The sequence below is a fragment of the Mustela nivalis genome (genome assembly GCF_964662115.1).
Source record: "Mustela nivalis genome assembly, chromosome: 2".
Classification (NCBI taxonomy): domain Eukaryota; kingdom Metazoa; phylum Chordata; class Mammalia; order Carnivora; family Mustelidae; genus Mustela; species Mustela nivalis.
Genome location: NC_139021.1, coordinates 175,288,054 through 175,306,194, shown reverse-complemented (window position 1 = coordinate 175,306,194; position 18,141 = coordinate 175,288,054). Strand labels below are relative to the sequence as shown.

The 18,141-nt window shown below is 46.9% G+C and overlaps 1 long non-coding RNA gene across 1 annotated transcript in view; it reads left to right on the top strand.

The window, feature by feature from the left end:
* The window catches only part of LOC309859539, a 147,494-nt gene extending 130,260 nt beyond the window's left edge, over positions 1 to 17,234 (top strand). The window contains exon 4 of the long non-coding RNA XR_014308749.1: positions 16,062 to 17,234. This is a non-coding gene — a long non-coding RNA (uncharacterized lncRNA). The remainder of the gene's footprint in view (positions 1 to 16,061) is intronic.
* The last annotated feature ends 907 nt before the right edge of the window (positions 17,235 to 18,141 follow it).

Sequence of the window (18,141 nt, the reverse complement as noted above, 5' to 3'; positions counted from 1 at the left end):
GATAAAACAGTGTCCCTTCAGCAACAGATGTGGGTAGCAAAATGCCCCCTGGCATTCCCCCCTACCCCCCGCCAGAGAGACTCTGGTTGTATTAGGCTGTAATGGACATTGTGAGTGATGTTGGAACAGAGGATGGTTGAATAATTACTTGGGTTGGGCTCTTGGCTGGCTTTTTATCAGCTGGGCTTTTTTTTTTTTTCTTTTTGAGATGTAATTCACATATGATATTATACACTGTTTAAAGTGCACAATTCAGCAGTTCTTACCGTATTCATGAGGCTTTGCATCCATCACCTAATTCTAATTTTGCTTTTCTTTCCCTCGCCTTTGAAAACCTATCTAGAAAAATGTTACCTTGGCTGATGTCAGAGAAGTTACTGCCTGTGCTCTCTTCTAGGACTTTTATGGTTTCAGGTCTCATATTTAGGTCTTTAATCTATTTTTGAGTTTATTTTTATGGATGGTGCCAGAAAGTGGTCCAGTTTCATTCTTTGCATGTAGCTGTCCAGTCTTCCTAATACTGTTTATTAAAGAGACTGTCTTTTTCCCATTGCATCTTCTTATCTACTTTGTTGCAGATAAATTAAATCATGGGTTTATTTCTGGGCTGCCTATTCTGTTCTGTTGATCTGTGTGTCTATTTTTGTGCCAATACCATACTGTTTTGATTACCATGGCTTTGTAGTATATCTTGAAATCTGGAATTGTGATACCTCCAGTATCATTCTTCTTTTTCAAGATTGCTTTGGCTATTTGGGGTCTTTGTGGTCCCATACAGATTTCAGGACTATTTGTTCTAGTTCTGTAAAAAGCAGTGTTCTTGTTTTGGTAGGGATTGCTCAGATCTGTAGATTGCATTGAGTAGTATGGACATTTAAACAACATTTGTTCTGCCAATCTTTGAGCATTAAATGTCTTTCCATTTGCTTGTGTCATCTTCAAATACTTTCATCACCAATATTTTATAGTTTTTCAGAGTACAGGTCTTTCACTTCCTTGGTTAAATTTATTCCTTGGTATTATTTGATTATTTTTGGTGCAGTTGTAAGTGTTATTGTTTTCTTAATTTGTATTTTTGATACTTCATAATTAGTGTAAAAATGTTGTGGATTTCTGCATATCGATTTTGTATCCTGTGACGTCACTGAATTAATTTATCCGATCTAGTAGTTTTTGATAGAATCTTTAGGGTTTTTTATTTTATTTTTATTTTTATTTTTTTAATTTTTTTTTAAAGATTTTATTTATTTATTTGACAGAGATCACAGGCAGGCAGAGAGGCAGGCAGAGAGAGGGGGGAAGCAGGCTCCCCGCTGAGCAGAGAGCCCGATGCGGGTTCGATCCCAGAACCCTGAGATCATGACCTGAGCCGAAGGCAGAGGCTTTAACCCACTGAGCCACCCAGGCACCCCACTTTAGGGTTTTTTATATAGAGTATCATGCCAACCTCAAATAATGGTGATTTTACTTTTTCCTTACCAATTTGGATGCTGTTTATTTCTTTTTCTTGTCTGATTGCTATGGCTGAGACTTCCACTACTATGTTGAATAAAAGTGGTAAGAGAAGACATGCTGGTCTTATCTCTGATCTTAGGGGAAAAGTTCTCATTGTTTCACTACGGAATCTGATGTTAGCTTAGCATTTTTTATATATGGCCTTTATTTTGTTGAGGTGTGTTTTCTCTAAACCTACTTTGTTTAGGGCTTTTGTCATGCAAGGATGTTGTACTTTGTCAGATGCTTTTTCTGAATCTACTGAAATGATCGTATGGTTTTTATCCTTTCTCTGGTTGGTGTGATATATCATGTTGACTGACTTGCAAATATTGAAATATTGAATCACCCTTGCATGACAGAAATAAATTCCATGTTATTGTGGTGAATAACCTTTTTAATGTATTATTGGATTCAAGTTGCCTATATTTTGTTGAAAATTTTTATGTCGATGTTCATCAAATATTTGCCACAGATATTGTAGTTCTCTCTTTTTTTTTGTAGTGTCTTTATCTGGTTTTGGGGTTAGGGTAATGCTGGCAATACATTTGGAATCTTTCCTTCCTTTTCTATTTTTTGGAATAATTTGAGAAGAATAGGTATTAATTCTTTAAATGTTCGGTAGAATTCACCTGTGAAGCCGTGTTCCTGAACTTTTGTTTGTTGGGAGTTTTTGTTTTTGTTTTTGTTTTTTACAGAAACTGTATTTTTAGTAAGCAAGTACCTATGCTGCCTTCCAAAGTTTAAGCATTACTGGTTTGGGAGAAATTTGCTAAGGAAAAGAAAAGGCTGTGTATTTCAACCCAACTATTTAAACCTTGGTTAGAAGGAGGCACTGTGTTCTTTCTTCTGTAGGAAGCTATCAGGAAATTTGAATATCTAGAAAAAGTCCTTCAGATTTGTGTAAGAAATTGTTACTTTTTTCTAAGTATAAGTCACCTGACTTTCCGAAGATCTTAGCAGCCTATGCATATAGAAGAGTCATGTTACAAGTTACAATTCCAGTTAAACTTATTCTACCCCAGCTGCACACACAGGATCTCTAGTCCGCAAGCCCAAGAAATTTAGGAAGTTCCCATGAACTAACTTAAACATGCCGAGGTTCAAGTCCTTTTCCACCAGGTGGCGCCATGGGCTTCCCAAGGTTCTGCTAGGCATCTGCCATCTTTGACCAGATCTCTCCTGGGTACCCCAGGGCCACCCCAGCACCATCACCCCCACTGAAGCCCAGGCCCTGAGGTCTTCCAGTGACCCACATATTCAGAGTTCAACTAGAGTCACTGTAAATATTTCAGGATGCATCTGAGATAAGGATGCCTCAGATAAAGACTATTTGTAGGGCGCCTGGGTGGCTCAGTGGGTTAAGCCGCTGCCTTCGGCTCAGGTCATGATCCCAGGGTCCTGGGATCGAGTCCCGCATAGGGCTCTCTGCTCAGCAGGGAGCCTGCTTCCCTCTCTCTCTCTCTCTCTGCCTGCCTCTCTGTCTACTTGTAATCTCTGTCTGTCAAATAAACAAATAAAATCTTAAAAAAAAAAAAAAAGTTCAAAAAAAAAAAAAAAGACTATTTGTAAAACACATATCCATAACAGAATGACCACCTCTAAATAAATTAATAACGATTCTTAAAATATCATCAAATATTAAGTCAGCGTTCAAATTTCCAGTTACCTAATAGATGTCATAGACTTTACCTTCCTCAGTGAGTCTTGCTTGAACTGAGAGGCTACTTGGGTTTGATGTGAAGGCTGAGGCACGAGAGTATTTCAGGATGCTGAGGGCCTTATCGCCATGGTGTAATGAAAAGAGCACAGATTCAGAACTAGCTGACGACTTTATTTCCAGCCCTTGCTCTGCCTCGATAACCTCCCTGAACCTCAATTTTCTCCACTGTAAAATGGGATTCCATGTGGCAGATGGGGTGATGACAAGCCCTCCTTGCCGGGTGATTGCGGATTCAATGGAATTCTGTATAGGAATGGGGCCATGACTTGGATCCGTTGACCAGTTGTTGCCCAGGGTGCAGAAGACAATGCTGAGAAGGGGTTTGGGTCCCAAACATCATTTGTTACTGGTGGCACATCAGGACCAGAGCATCTGGCCTGCCGAGGCTGTCAGGGAATTTATTTTCCCTCTAACTGCCCTGGTAACCCAGCAGCCTGCGTGATCCCCTTGCACGGTGGGTGTCCTGAGATAATTGCTCAAGTACTTTGTTAAGAGAGAAAAGCTCTCCACATGTCCATTAACTCCCTGCGTGGGGCAGTTACAGCCCATGGCTCCAGGCACCATTTACAGATTCACAGTTCAATTTCTCCATCACGATGGACTGAAATACCTGAGACTCACCTCTTCTTCCCTCCATAACAACACACATCCACAAACAGCAGATTCACCAGCTCGCTTTTTCGCCGTCCCTTCTCATAATCATCTGCTCCTCCTGATCTCTCTCCCCCTCCTCTTCAGCTGATAGAGGCATAAAGGCAGTTTCACTTTGAACTTCAAATGTCCCAAGAAGTGCTTTCATCCACAGTGGGGACTGATGAGCTAGGTGCTTAGGAAATAAACTGAGCACACGGGAGTGGTTATAATTCCCGGCCCAGTGCCAACATCACAAAGAATAGCACAGTAGTGCATGAATCTACTACTTGCATATGTTTACTTAATCACATTGGAATTCTCTTTGAACTTGACCCCAGGGGATAAAGATTGCAGAACTGGCTGGTAGCTCAAATAATCCACTGAAAAGTTCAGCATCACACAAGAGCTTCAGGATAAAATGTCGAGGGGCTACTTAGGAAGAGCTCCCGAGCAATGCAACTTCTGACCACAGGCTTACCCAGGGCTGTGTATGCCTCTCCACTCCAGGCTATGGGTTGCAAACTGGTTGGGAGGGTATGATTTTCTCTGAAAATATATGTGCCTAACCTTGGATTTCCATGTAATGTGCTGCTTAAGTGTTTGGTCTCTCCAAAGAACGGTGGTCTGGGGGCTGTGGGCGAGGCTTGGTGAGGCTGGGTGATACAGTGGGTAGTGCCGACTCCGCGTTCAGGCACAGGTGGCGAGTGGAGATCTGAAAAGGAGGTCAGGCTGGGCAGCTGTAGGGACAAGCAAGAAGGAATATGTATGAGTGGCTTGGGGTTCAGCGGGAGGGGCAGTGACGTGACAAGTCCCAGAGCAAAACTGCCCACAGGGTCTAGACACTCCTCTCATTGCTATGGAGAGTTGCTGGCTGGTTGCGAATGGATTGGTATAGGGGTTGGCAAACTATGCCCCGCGGACCAAATCTGACCTGATGCCTGTTTTTGTATGGCCTCTGAGCTAAGAATATTTTTTTAAATAATTGGAAAAAAAAATCAAAAGAAGAAAAATATTCTGTGACTTAAAACATAGGACATTCACATTTCAGTATCCATAAAGTTTTATTGGTACACAGCCATACTCACTCATTCACATAATGTGGAAGGCCGCCTTTGTGTCATCACAGCCGAGTTAAGGAACTGCAACCAAGGCTGTGTGGACCGCCGTGCCTAAAATATTTACTGTTTGGCACTTCACAGAAAAATTCTGCTGACCTGTGCATTAATGTCCGTTGGAAGCACAGATCTGAGGCAGTTTGGGTTCTGGGGGATGGCATTAAAGCCAAACGCAATGAGCCATGGACCAGCTGGTGTCACAGGGGTCCAGTTTCCTAATCTGTGAAACGGCATATTAACAGTACCTGTTTCACAGGTGGCTGCCTCCCAAGAACCTGCTCCGGCAAGTCCCATGTGTATTTTAAGGTATTTGCATGGTTGGGAGAAACCAGAGAAATTGGCTGGAGAATGTTCTCAGGCTTGAGTCATCATCTGAACCGCTTGCTGAGCTTTCTAAAGCAGTCCTGGGCCACCATTCCTTGGAGAAACTGATTTGTTAGGTCTGGGATGGGGCTGAGAGTTTATTGTCACCAAGCTGCCTAGGGGTGAGGAACCTGTGACCTTGCCCATGTACTCTGAGCCACAGATGAAGAGACACAGGGGTTTGATCAGTCCTTCTGGATCCAAATTCAGTGGCTCCTATTCCTACATTCCTTCTTACTGAGAGCTCACGACCCCATGTTTCTTTTGTCCCCACACGGAACTCAGGTTGTCCTGTGGTGTTGTGGCTTGTGGACACTATTCTCTGCTGCTTTCTGAGGCCAGGCTCCGAGGTGCACATAAGTCTCTGCACCAAAGCCCTGGGATAAGGCCGCACCTGGTTCCGCAGGGCTGGAGGTGGGAGGTATGTCTTTGACTTGGACTTGGCTCCTGTCTAGCTGGGAGCCCTCAGGCAAACCATTCTACAGTGACTCTCTGCCACCTCACGCCTTAATTTCTTCATCTGTAATACATGGCTGGTCCTCTTCGTCTCATGAGGCTGCTGTGGGGCCCAGAGAGATGATAGTGACAAAAGCACTCTGTAAATGGAGGATGTTGGATGGGGCTCTCAGATGCTCGAGAAATGTGTTCCATTTGGCCCAGAACCTGGGTGATGATGCCCCTTTAGCTCATACTCTGGACATTGGGATTTACACTTTCCAAGCTACCTGCTATCTGCTGTTGGACCTCCACTGCCCACACACGTGATACTAGGCCTAGGTTGACTGGCACCGAAAGGCCTGCATCCTGGGAAATCCCTTCAGTCTTGGTCACCCTGGTGGGTGGGGCCTGACCTAGGAACCGAGCCTTGTGCAATCAGCTGATTGCAGGGAGGGCTTGGAACTGCGGTGGAACAGGGGAGTGGGCCTTCGGCATCCTGTTGAGGCCCCTTTCCTTCTGGCCAGAACCCCAATCCCACTCCTAAAACCTCTCTTCTTCTGGGCCCCCTCTGAGCTGAAACACAGCCTAATTTAAGGCTGTATTTAGAGTTTATCCGCTTTTCTCCATCTCCTTCTCCCTCCCAAGTCTGGGCCACCATCATCTTCACCTGGGAGCAGCTTTTGAACTTATTCACCTGTTTGCACTCTGGCTCTCATCAACTGTGCCCGTCATACAAGTCTACACTTATTGTTTATTAACAATAAATTAATTAAAGTGTAGACTTAATTAATTATAAGTCTACACTTATAGTTTATTACTAACACACCTGTTGCATCAAAATGCTGTATAATCATGTAGTCTATGCTTAGGTTTTCCAAGGTCACCCCAGTTCTCTTAGCACACAGAACAAAGTACTCACCTGGCCTGCAGGGCCAGCCCCTGGTCCAGCCTCCCTTCCAGGCTTAGCTGTCGCCCCCTTGCTCACCCTGCTTGCTCACCTCCCACCCGGTTTGGGGTCTGACTGATTCTTTTTTTTTTTTTTTTTAAGATATTATTTATTTATCTGACAGACAGAGATCACAAGTAGGCAGAGAGGCAGGCAGAGAGAGAGGAGGAAGCAGGCTCCCCGCACAGCAGAAAGCCTGATGCAGGGCTTGATCCCAGGACCCTGGGATCACGACCTGAGCCAAGGTAGAGGCCTTAACCCACTGAGCCACACAGGTGCCCTGATGTCACATCTTTTCAGGCCCCAGCTCCAGCAACACTTCCTCTAGGAAGCTTTCTTTAGCCTTCCAGATGGGACTGGTTTTACCTGTACTTCTTCAGAGCATCTAACACAAATGTCATTGTGGTCAGTATTTGTGTGTAATCACTTGTCGTCTGTCTTCCCTGCAAGGCTTTACACCTCCTGAGGGCAGGGACCACATATCTCTTGTTCCTGCTGCATTCCCAGCAGCTAGCACAGTGCTCAGTAAACCTTCTTTGGATGAATGGGTGGCTGAATGGATGGCCAAATGGACAGATGGATGAAAGCTGAGGGCGGTGGATGGTGGGTAGATTATGGTCGGATGGTAGCTGGAAACATCCATGGAATGAACGGGTGGTTGGAAGAATAAGTGGCTTGATGGCTGGACTGATAGAAAGATGGATGAGATGGGCGGTTGCATGGATGTACAGGTGGACAGGGGCTCCTGAGACCCTGTTCTCCCTGTCCTTGGGTTGCCCTAGTAGAGAAGATTATTTCTGGTCCCAGTCTCATGCCATCCATTGGTTTTTCCTCCTTCACAGTAATAGCTACCAACATGGCTGGCAGAGGGGACATGCCTTTCCCCATCTCTTTGGGAAGATGGTTGTCTACAAGGTGGCAGCTGAGTGGTTCCAGAAGGCCCTGGTAAAGACGGGGTTCAATGCCCTGACGTCATTTCTACCAAATTCTAGTACCTGTTAGGATTACTTGCATGTCACCTAGGAAACTAGCCCTCAGCAACAGCTTCCTCTTGGCTGGGCCCTCTTGAGTCAGATTCTGCATTGTGAATGGCAGTAGTCAGCTGCTGGTCCCTTGGCTGTAAACACTTGGGGCCCCACTTATCTCCTATAGTGGGGGTGAGCAAAGCTCTTTGGTATACGACCAAATAGTGAATACTTTAGGCTTCCCAGACTTTAAGTCTCTGTTACAACTCAACTCTGTTTTTGGAGCATGAAGGCCCGCCATAGAGAATATGTCAGTAATATGGCTGCGTTCCAGTAAAAATTTACAGAAGAGGTAGATTTAGCCCTTATAGTTTGCCAATTCCTGTTTTAGAGCAAGAGTTCTGAAACTTTGGACCAAAAGCCTTAGCATTAGCTGGGAACTTGTTAGCAATGGAAGTTCTTGGGCCTTGCCCTAGACCTAGTAATTCAGCAACAAATATTTTCTGTTCACAACCCCACTTCCTTCTGAACACCAGTGACACATATATTAGGTTGCTGAGAGTTGTCTCAGAGCTCAATGATGTGCTTTTAATTAAAAAAAAAAAAAATCTTTCCCTCTGTGTTTCATTTTGGGTAATTTCTGCTGCTGTCTTTAAGTTTACTAATCTTTTCTTTTGCAATATGTAATCTTCTCCTAATCCTATCCAGTGTTTTTTTTTTTTTTTTTTTTGAGATATTGTAGTGTTCATTACTACAAGGTTGATTATGGTCTTTAAAAAATATCTTTTATTAAAAAAACAACCTTTCATGTTCCTTTTTCTTTTTTGTGAGAGAGAGAGAGCGAGCGAGCTCATGGGGTGGGAGTTGGGGGCTGGAAGAAGGAGACAGAGAATCTTAGGCAGCCTCCCCTGAGCGTGGAGCCTGGCAGGGGCTTGATCTCACGACCTAAGGGGCTTGATCATGACCTAAGCCGCAATCAAGAGTTAGACGTTTAACTGACTGAGCTATCTGGGCGCCCAAAAACTTTCATGTAACTTTTCGACATATGGAATACAATTTTAATAATTGTTTTAGGGGCACCAAGGTGGCTCAGCGGGTTAAAGTCTCTGCCTTTGGCTCAGGTCATGATCCCAGGGTCCTGGGATCGAGCCCCGCATTGGGCTCTCTGCTCTGCGGGGAACCTGCTTCCTCCTCTCTCTCTGCCTGCCTCTCTGCCTACTTGTGATCTCTGTCTGTCAAATAAATAAATAGAATCTTAAAAAAAATAATAAAATAATTGTTTTAATGTCCTTGTGTGCTAATTCTAACACCTGTGTCAGTTCTGGGTTGATTTCAATTGACTGAATTTTTTCCTCACTATTGTTCTGCTTTTCTGTTTCATTGCATGTCTAGTCATCTTTGATTGGATGTCCTGTATTGTGATTTTACCGTGTTGGGTGCTGGGTTTTTGAATTCTTGAGCTTTTTTCTGAGATGGAGTTAAATTACAGTTTGACTCTTCCATGTCTTGCCTTTAAGATTGGCAGGCACGACCAGAGCAGTGCTCACTGGGGCTAACTATTCCCACTACTAAGGCAAGAGCTTTCTGAATACTCAAAACCCGTGAAGTTTCCAGTCTGGCTGGTGGGAATAGGTACTATTCCTGGCCCTACGTTTGGGAGGTTCTTTCCATGACCTATGATAGTTTCCTTGTATGTATGTGCTGATCAGTCTCTGCTAAGTGCTCAAGGGGGACCCTCTGCAGGTCTCCAGAGCTCTCTCCTCTCTAGCACTCCATCCTTCAACTTGTAGTGGCCCAAGCCTCCCTAAACCCTTAGTTTTTCTTTTCTTCAATTCAGGGAGTCTGTGGAGCTCCTCTTGAGATTCCCTTCCCTGCACCTTGTCTGGAAATTTTCTGAAGGCAGCAAACGAGGCAATCGTAGGTCTTATCGTATTTATTCCCTGTGTCTCAGGATCATTGTCTATCATTCCTTGAAGTCCAGTGGTGTTGACAACCATTACTCCGTCTTGGTTGAATGTGATCTGTAAGCTAATGTGTTGATCTCAGATATAAGCAGTAGCTCAGACTTTATAAATTATAGTCCATTCATTCCTCAGAAACCGCGATGAAGAATTTATTTTTGGGGCGCCTGGGTTGAGCAGTCTGACTTTTGATTTCAGTTCAGATCACGATCTCCAGGTCATGAAATTGAGCCCTGCTTTGGCCTTTGCACTAGGCACGGAGCCTGCTTAAGATTCTCTCTCTCTCTCTCTTACCCTCTGCTCCTCCCATCCCCCTGCTTGCGCACTCTCTCAAATACATAAATAAATCTAAAAAAAAAAAAAAAGAATTTATTTTCATTTTATAGCTCAGGAAATCAAGGCTCAGACATGTGAAATAACTACTCATTTGACACCCAGGCTCTCGGATGTTCATTATTTGGTACTGTTTCCATATGCGTCTGGGCTGTCTCCTCTTCATGCCACAGCACACACTGGGAGCACAGTAGACCGGGTCAGAGCCTCCTCAGTACTCAAAGTGGGGGCTGGGAGCCCGAGTCCTCCGCATCTCCAGGAGCTTGTTAGCTGTGCGGGGGGAGCTTGGCCCCATCCTACCTGCTGCATCAGAACCTATGGGTCGTTAGCAAGATCTCAGGTGACCTTCTGTAATGCATTACAGTTTGAGACACATTAAGTTAGAAAATAGTTCCGGGTCCTTGATCCTCCGGCCCAGTCCTGGTTCCCTGGTTGCACAGACTGAGTGAACTAACGAGGTGGCACGGCCAGACACCGGCGCGAAACTGTAGGTCTTCGCCTCTCTTCCGGTGGCGGTTCTTGCGCTGGTAGCAGTCCACCCTGGACATGGCTCCTGGAGAAGCCGGTTTGTAAGCAGAAAGACACAGGGGTTCCTGGGCAAAGACAGAGCTTTCTTGGTAAGACAAGTCCTTTTAGGCCCTAGCCATCTTTTGAAAGCGGATAGGAACAAACAGCCCCTAGCAGGCCAGCAGGTGGCCTAATCATATCAAAGACAATGAACCAGTGCAAAAGTTCCTGGGCTGATTCAAAAGTGAAGATTGACATCCTCAAGCTATCTTCATAGGATCTAAACCCCTTTGAGCACTAGGGTATGAGACCAATTAGAGCCAAAGAATTGATGATGACTGCCCCTTGCCAGCCCTCATGACTTTGACCTGGGCTCAGTCACCTGCAGATGACTTTTGCCCCAGTTCCACGCTGTATTCCCCATTGTGCAGGCCCTTCGGGAACATGTACGCATGCTTAGCTTCAACCGTCCCCGTGTTATTGTTCGAGGAGGCGTCCTATGGGAAACATCGTTGGTGTTCTCCTTACTTGTTACAAGTAAAACTGCTTCCTATTCTTTGGCTGGGCTGCGTCTTCTGTCTCGATACCCACCTGACCTCTGAGAGTTCATCTAGACCCCAGTTTTGCAGGAAGGGTGACTCACTCTGCCTTTGTCTATCTGCCAGGTGCAGAGGCCAGTGGACTGATCTCGGAGAAGGAGCCAGGAAGGCCTTTGGGAAGGGAGGGCAGGAGAGGAGCAGAGGGTCGTGGAGAGGGGCTACATGCCCTGGTGCCTTCCCTGGGGTGGGGAAGGGTGGCGGGGCAGGGGGGCAGTGCACCATTGCCTGCCCACTCCCCGGTCCCCCAGCTGACCACAGCCAGAGCAGGCCATCACACAGCTGCCCAGGCTGCCATGCATTTTCCTTCTGAGGCTTCGTCTTTGCATTTCAAGGAGAAAACGTCTGGAAAAGCCTCTGGATTCCTTCTCAGTAGGACAGGGCCTTTTGAGCAGATGGTCCTACAGGACTAAAACCACAGGGGAGGAGAGGCCAGGCTGTTAAGAAGCCATTTATTTCTTGTTTATTTCCTCTGAAGCCAATACCAGGCAATTCGCATAGTTTGCTCCCAGGAAGAATGTGGCACCCTAAGGTCCAAAGAGCTCAGAGGGGAGCGCTTGGGTGGCTCACACAGTTAAGTACCTGACTTTGTTTCAGCTCAGGTGGTGATCTCAGGGTCATGAGATTGAGCCCCCCACTGGGCTCTGCACTTAGCTCAGAGTGCGCTTGGGACTCCCTCTCCCTCCGCCCCTCCCCCTTGAGCACTCTGTCTCTCTCAAATAAATAAATCCATCTTAAAAAACAAAAACAGAACTGGGAGATGCTTAACAAAGTTCTAGACCAGCCTCCCCTTCCCAGGCAAGCATGCGCTTTGTATAGACAGCTCCAGACACAAGCAGAACTTCTCTTCTAGCCAGGAGACTCTGCAGCCCCTCTCCAGGCATGGGGGTCCCAAACTCCTCTTTCTACCCAGAGGTCACGAGCCATACTGCAGCCAGGTGCCCGAGGAAAGTGAACAGCACTCTGTGCAGTCACGGTGACCCTGCTTCAGATCAGGAAGGCACAGTCTTAGCTGTGAGGCTTCTGGCAAGCTTAGAAGCTTTGGGTCTCCCGTTCTTGATCTAGACAATGGGGTGATCATGAGACCCACCTGAAAGTGTTTCAGTACAGTGAGTTACTCTAGGGGCCAGGTGAAATGGTTAATTTTATCCATCAAAGGTCAAGTTGATGGGGTCATGGGGTGCCCAGATATTTAGCTCAACATTATGTCTGGGTGTGTCCCCAAGGGTGTTTCCAGATGCAGTTAGCATTTAAATTGGGGGAGTTCAAGTAACTAACGAATCCGGGCTAGAAAACCACCTAATTCAACTATGAATACGTGTCTGATTTATCTGGCATTTTGCTTCAAATCCCTGATTTTGTCATCTAGATGCACCTTGTCATTAACCCAACCCCGCATCTTATTACCGTCGCTGAAGAAATGAAGAAATAACTCCACTGTGATATTTAGCAAATTATTTTTAATCTGATGAGTAAACTCACATTAGTGCAGCTGTTCATGTCAAAGAGAAAGGAACAGAGTGAGGGGTGTTTGGGGCTCTTGCTGGGCGGGCTCCATCAAAGGGGGCTTGTTATCTCGCATTCTGTCTCTGGTCATGCTATTTCTGCTGGAGTATGCTGTCACTGCCTTGTCGCTGGTGGCAATTATGACACTTGAAGAATGGGGAAATGTCCTAATTCAGTACGAAGGCCCTGACTAAGCAAGTGAGGCGGTTTTCCAGACGAAGGAGGATCCTGGCCGCAATCTCCTGTTCCTCAGCCTTGTGCTAGGCGGGCTTCCTGCCTGGCCCCTTCTTCCCTGGGTGTTCTCTTTCTTCTGGAGAACTCACTCCCCAAGCGGAGAGCGTCAGCTGCCTCGTTCGTTGGCCAGGTGGGTTCGCCTGCCCATGGGAGAGCTTCCAAAATAGAGCTCCTTCTGGAATGCTAGCCTTCATAATTGCTGTGGAGCAGGTGACAGACTTCTCCCAGGCATCTGGATCGCTATCTCTTTCCCATTCAGGCCTCAGCAAAAATGTCACCTCCTCAGAGAAGCCCTCCATGATCACCTGTCTAAAGGGGTCCCTACCCCTGCTTGCAGTCTCATCCACTGTCAGCCATGTGACTGAGCCACTTCAGACACCCGGCTCAGGCCTCGAGATGGCCGTGGCTCTAGCTGATGGCTCTAGCTGACTGTAAGGACAGGAGACTTCCACTGCGAACCACCCAGCAGAGCCTTGTCAGCTCACTGACCCGAGGGAGGTAAGCTATTATTGTAAGCCAGAGTGGTAGCTAATTTCACTTCAGTACACCTACCTCACGGCGGGGGGGGGGGGATCCTTCTTATTTTTTAATTTTTTAAAAATTTTAATCACTTGGTGCTCATCACAAGTTCCCTCCTTAATCCCCATCGCCTATTTCCCTGTACTCCTACCCACCTCCCCTCTGGTCACCGTCTGTTTGTTCTCTATAGTTAAGAGTCTGTTTCTTGGTTTTTCTCTTTTTCCTTTTCCCTTAGCTCATTTTTTTTTTTTTCCTTAAACTCCACATATGAGTGAAATCCTACGGTGTTTGCCTTTCTCTGACGGACTTGTTTCACTTACAGTACCATTCTCTAGCTCCGCCCATGTCGCTGCCAATGGCAAGATTTCATTCTTTTTATGGCAGAGTAATGTTCCATTGTATATATACTCCACACCTGTTTTATCCGTTCATCCGCCGATGGACACTTGGGCTGTCTCCATGATTTGGCTATGGTAGATAGAGCTGCTATAAATATAGGGGTGCATGTATCCCTCTGAATTAGTGCTTTTTTATTCTTTGGGTAAATACCCTGTAGGGCGATGGCTGGGTTGTAGGGTACTTCTATTTTTAAGTTTTGAGGAACCGAGGAGGGACAGTCTTATCCTCCTTAGAAACGAGGAAATGAAGCCACAGGGAGTCTGTTTTATCCCTGAAGCCCAGATGCTAGGAGGCATTTCTAGCCTCATTTGGTAGAGGATAAACTGAGGTCCTCGGTGGTGAAAAAGCTTGCCTGGGAGTTGTTGCTGTTGGCTTTGGGGTTGCTGAGAAGCCCAAAGCCCTCAAGGCCTGAGCCGCCAGCCTCCAGCCTCGCCACTTTTCAGGCCTCCTGTCACAGGAGGGCCGTTTTCCAGCGGCCGTCTGCGTTTCTCACCTTCCCAGGGAGCCCCACCCTCGCCGAGCCAGCACCAGGGGCTGACATTTTGTGAGCTGTGCTAGGAACAGGACTGGGCAAAAAGAAACTCCAGATGGAGCAAAGAGCTAAACAAACAAAAAGAAACTAAGATAGAATATTTGCGGAATATATAGGAGAATCTTTTTGTCATCTTGGGGAGTGTCAGCCTTCCTCACCAAGTCGCCAAACCCAGAAAAGATGGACACTCTTGACAACATAAAAAAAAAAAAAAGCCCTTCAGATCGACAAAAGGCACACTGAATGGAGGGAAACGCCATCACAGACCAGAGAAAACTTTTTCTTCGTACCTCACAAAGAGTTAATATTCAAACTATTCAATGAGAAGAAGTTAAAGTGCTGAATTTAAAAAATGAGCAAAGGATGGAAGACAATTCCGAGAAGACCACTGTAACTGGCCATCGACCTTTAAAAATGTACTTGGCCGTATCTTGCATGGTCAGGGAAAGGCAAACTAAAACAAAGGCACTTTGTTAAAAACTCCAATGGACAATTTTTTTAAAAAATTGGCGATACCACATGGTATCGGGGATGCAGGTCAAAAGGCATTCTCAGACCTGGCTGGTATTTGTCCACAAGGGGCTCATGTCCACAAGGGGCATGAAGTTTTCCCACGAACCTTCTAGAAGTGTGCCATTCCACAGGGTAGCCATTCACACCAGATTTCAAAGACTTGATAGGAAAAAGGCAATGTAAAACACCCCATTGCTGATTTTCTAGGATGGCTAACCGGTTGAAATGATAATCTCCTGATATATTGAAGCAGATAAAGGATTACTAAAGTGAAGTTTATGTGTTTCCTTGTTCTTTTGTGTGGCTCCTGGGAAAGTTAAAATTCCATATGCGACGTACATTTACCTCACATGCACAGCACTATTTCAGAGTATGGCTAAGTTAACACTTTCTGCGGACTCTACAGAAGTATGATTTGGCTCAGCTTGGGTTTAGGTCCCCGCCAGGCCTTAATTAATGGCCACATGACTGAAGGCTTCTGTCCTCCCAACCCAGGATGGGCAGCCAGAGAAGAGGGGCCGGGGGAGCCCATGTTGGTGTCTGTGTCTGTCCGGCTAGATGCCAGGCACACGCGTCCCTGCCTCTCCTAGTCTTTGTTTTCCTCTTGGACGTGACATGGAGGAGTGAGGCCACCTTCAGGACCTCAGCTGCCCTGAGAGAGGAAGACTGGATGGCTTCCGCCTTCTATTACCATGGTGGGTGCAGGCGACTCTTGACAGTAGCCATTCTGGGCCTCTCTACGAGGCAGATGGACAGATTTCTAGGACTTAGAAGGAGGCTACCTCCCTACTCAGTGGCCCCAGAGAGAGGGCTGCCAAGCAGAGCGGGGTGTGGATGAGGTTCTGAAAGCAAGGGCCATGGCAGCCCAACACACACTCAGGCTGTGTTGGCCCCGTTGACCTGAACACATGGGCAAAATGGGCTTGAACCTCAGAGGAGCTGGAATATTCTGAACCAGTGAGAGGAGAGCAGAGGGAGTGTGCTTAGCGTGTGTGTGTGTGTGTGTGTGTGTGTGGTGTGAGGGGAGTCACTATGACCAGAGTCCTTCCCCCGTCCCCTGTTCCACAGGTGGTTCCCCCTCACGAATATTGTTTCTTCTTCCAGCCTGACAAACTGAGAGAATCAAACTTTTGGGGTCCCCATTGCAAAGGCCAAAATGTCCGTAGTCCTTATTGTGTGAGTTAGAGACAAAGAGACAGCCTCCTCACACCCCCCAATAAAAACCCTAGCACAGACATACTACCTGAGGTGTTCTGTTTTGTTTTGTTTTCCTCTCTCACACAGAAGTCCAGAGGCAGGCGTTCCAGGGCTGGTGTGCTGTCCCAGAGTAATCAGAGACCCAGACTCCTTCTGCCTTCTTGCTCCATGATTGTTAGTAGCTTTCATCCCTAAGTTTGCCTCTGCTTCAAAAGGATTATTGGAGCTCCAGCCATCACACCTGCATTCCAGGCAAGGAAAAGAGGAAGAGAGAAGAGCAAAAATGTGCATCCCAACTTTCTATTCTCCAAGATATCGTACCCAGTAACCTCTGCTCACATTTCATTGACCAGAATTTCACTACTTGGGTGCAGGGGACTCTGGGAAATGTGGTTTTTCGAGCTGGGTGCATGGCCACCTGGACTTAAACAAGAGTTCTGTTTCTAAGGAAGAACAGGAGAATGAAGTTTGGTGGGCACCTAGCAATTTCTGCCTCACTTAGTGCGGCAGTCAAGGCCTTGAATGAATTTTCACACCAGCGAGCTCATTCTGTTCCTTCTTCCTGCTCAGCAGGCATGTCTTGCAGATGGGTCAGCAGGGCAAGTCCATTATTTGGCCGTTAGGTTTGGCTGCCCTGACTGACATGCACCTTCTGAACAAGCCCGAGCTTTCTGCCTTCCGGTGCAGCTCTTCTGCTGCTTCCAAGGTAGCATCTGGACACCCACGTAAAGGGCAGAGCCGCTAATGACTCTCACTCTGTTCCCCAGCGAGCAGAGCAGTCTCCATCCCACTGCCCTGGAACTGCCCACTGAGAAGACCCTGAGTTTGCACACGCTTGCCCGTGCATACACACACCCCTCAAAGAAAGAAACCTCTTCTAGTGTTAGTACCTTCTCACCTGGAGCAGGATACACAGGTAAGCGGCTTCCCATAACAGGGGCCGATCTCCGTAGGACCTGAGCCCAGAGGCGGGGTGCAGGTGGCCTGCTGTCCAATCCCTGCAGGCCCCCCACAGGCCCCTGCGTCACCCTGCCAGCTGCACAACCTCACAAATCAAATATCACGTCTAATTCTTAAAGCTGTTTTCAGGACAGCGGTTTTCCATTTAATCCCCAGAGCTAACAATATGTAATCAGTTTTCCTTAACAAATGACCTCCTTTAACTTCATTAGTTCATAATTAATTTGCTAGCCTGTAACCAAGATAATGAACACTGCAGATTAGGGACAGGAATACTGATTAAAATCTGAGCTGTTTCCCTAATTTTCCTCGCAATTTAATTCATTGGTGGTGGTTGGTGATTGGTGGGTTTGGTTGAAAAAATCCAAGTGGAGGCCAGATGAAGGGGTCTTGCTACAGAGCGCTCTACTCTGTTGGTGACTACCGTTTTAGATAATTTTGCTTTCTCGTGCTAAGGTACAGAGGTACAAAGTCAGATAATCTAGTGGCAACTGAACACGGTTAATGGAGACTTGAAATTCTTCCGAGCCCTTCCGCTCAGGAGGCAGGTAGGGCAGGGGAGAGGCGCTGGGCTGCACGAGGGCCATCCTGACCTGTGAGCATCGTCTCGCCAGTGGTCCAGGGCCTGTGGTGTACAAATCCCACACACTCCTTTCTCTTGTTTGCTCCCCAAAAAGCTCCAGGCTGGGCATGGTGGAGAGGGGCCACCGTGATGAGCAAACAGCCCTGGAGAAGCGAGAGAGGCTGCACCCCGCCTGCCCGCTGAGAACCCCCATGCAGACGTTGGCCAGTGCCTGGGGGCTGGGCTCTCTCACACGCCCCACGCATGCGATCGGCCGGGGAAGCCAGGTGCTAGGACAGGAACCTGAAGGAGCCCTTATTCTCAGGCCCCTGCATTTGGTGCCCTCACTCCCTGCTGGTTTCACCCCAGCCCTGCACCCCAGCTTGCTTAGCCTCTGTTTCAAGCTTACTCCCTGTCCGGCCCTGCACTACTCATTTTTAAATGTGTTACCTCATTTAATTCCTGCTGTCCTAGCGATATGGGCGCCGTCGGTGTCTGCGTTCCTACAGATGAAGACGGCGGAGCTTAGAGAGGGAGGAACTTGTCCAAAGTCACAAGGCTGGAAAGGCACAGTTTGATTAGAATCCTGGCTGGCTGGCTGTAGGTCCTACTCTCTGCTAAGCAGGACCCCAGATGCCCCACAGA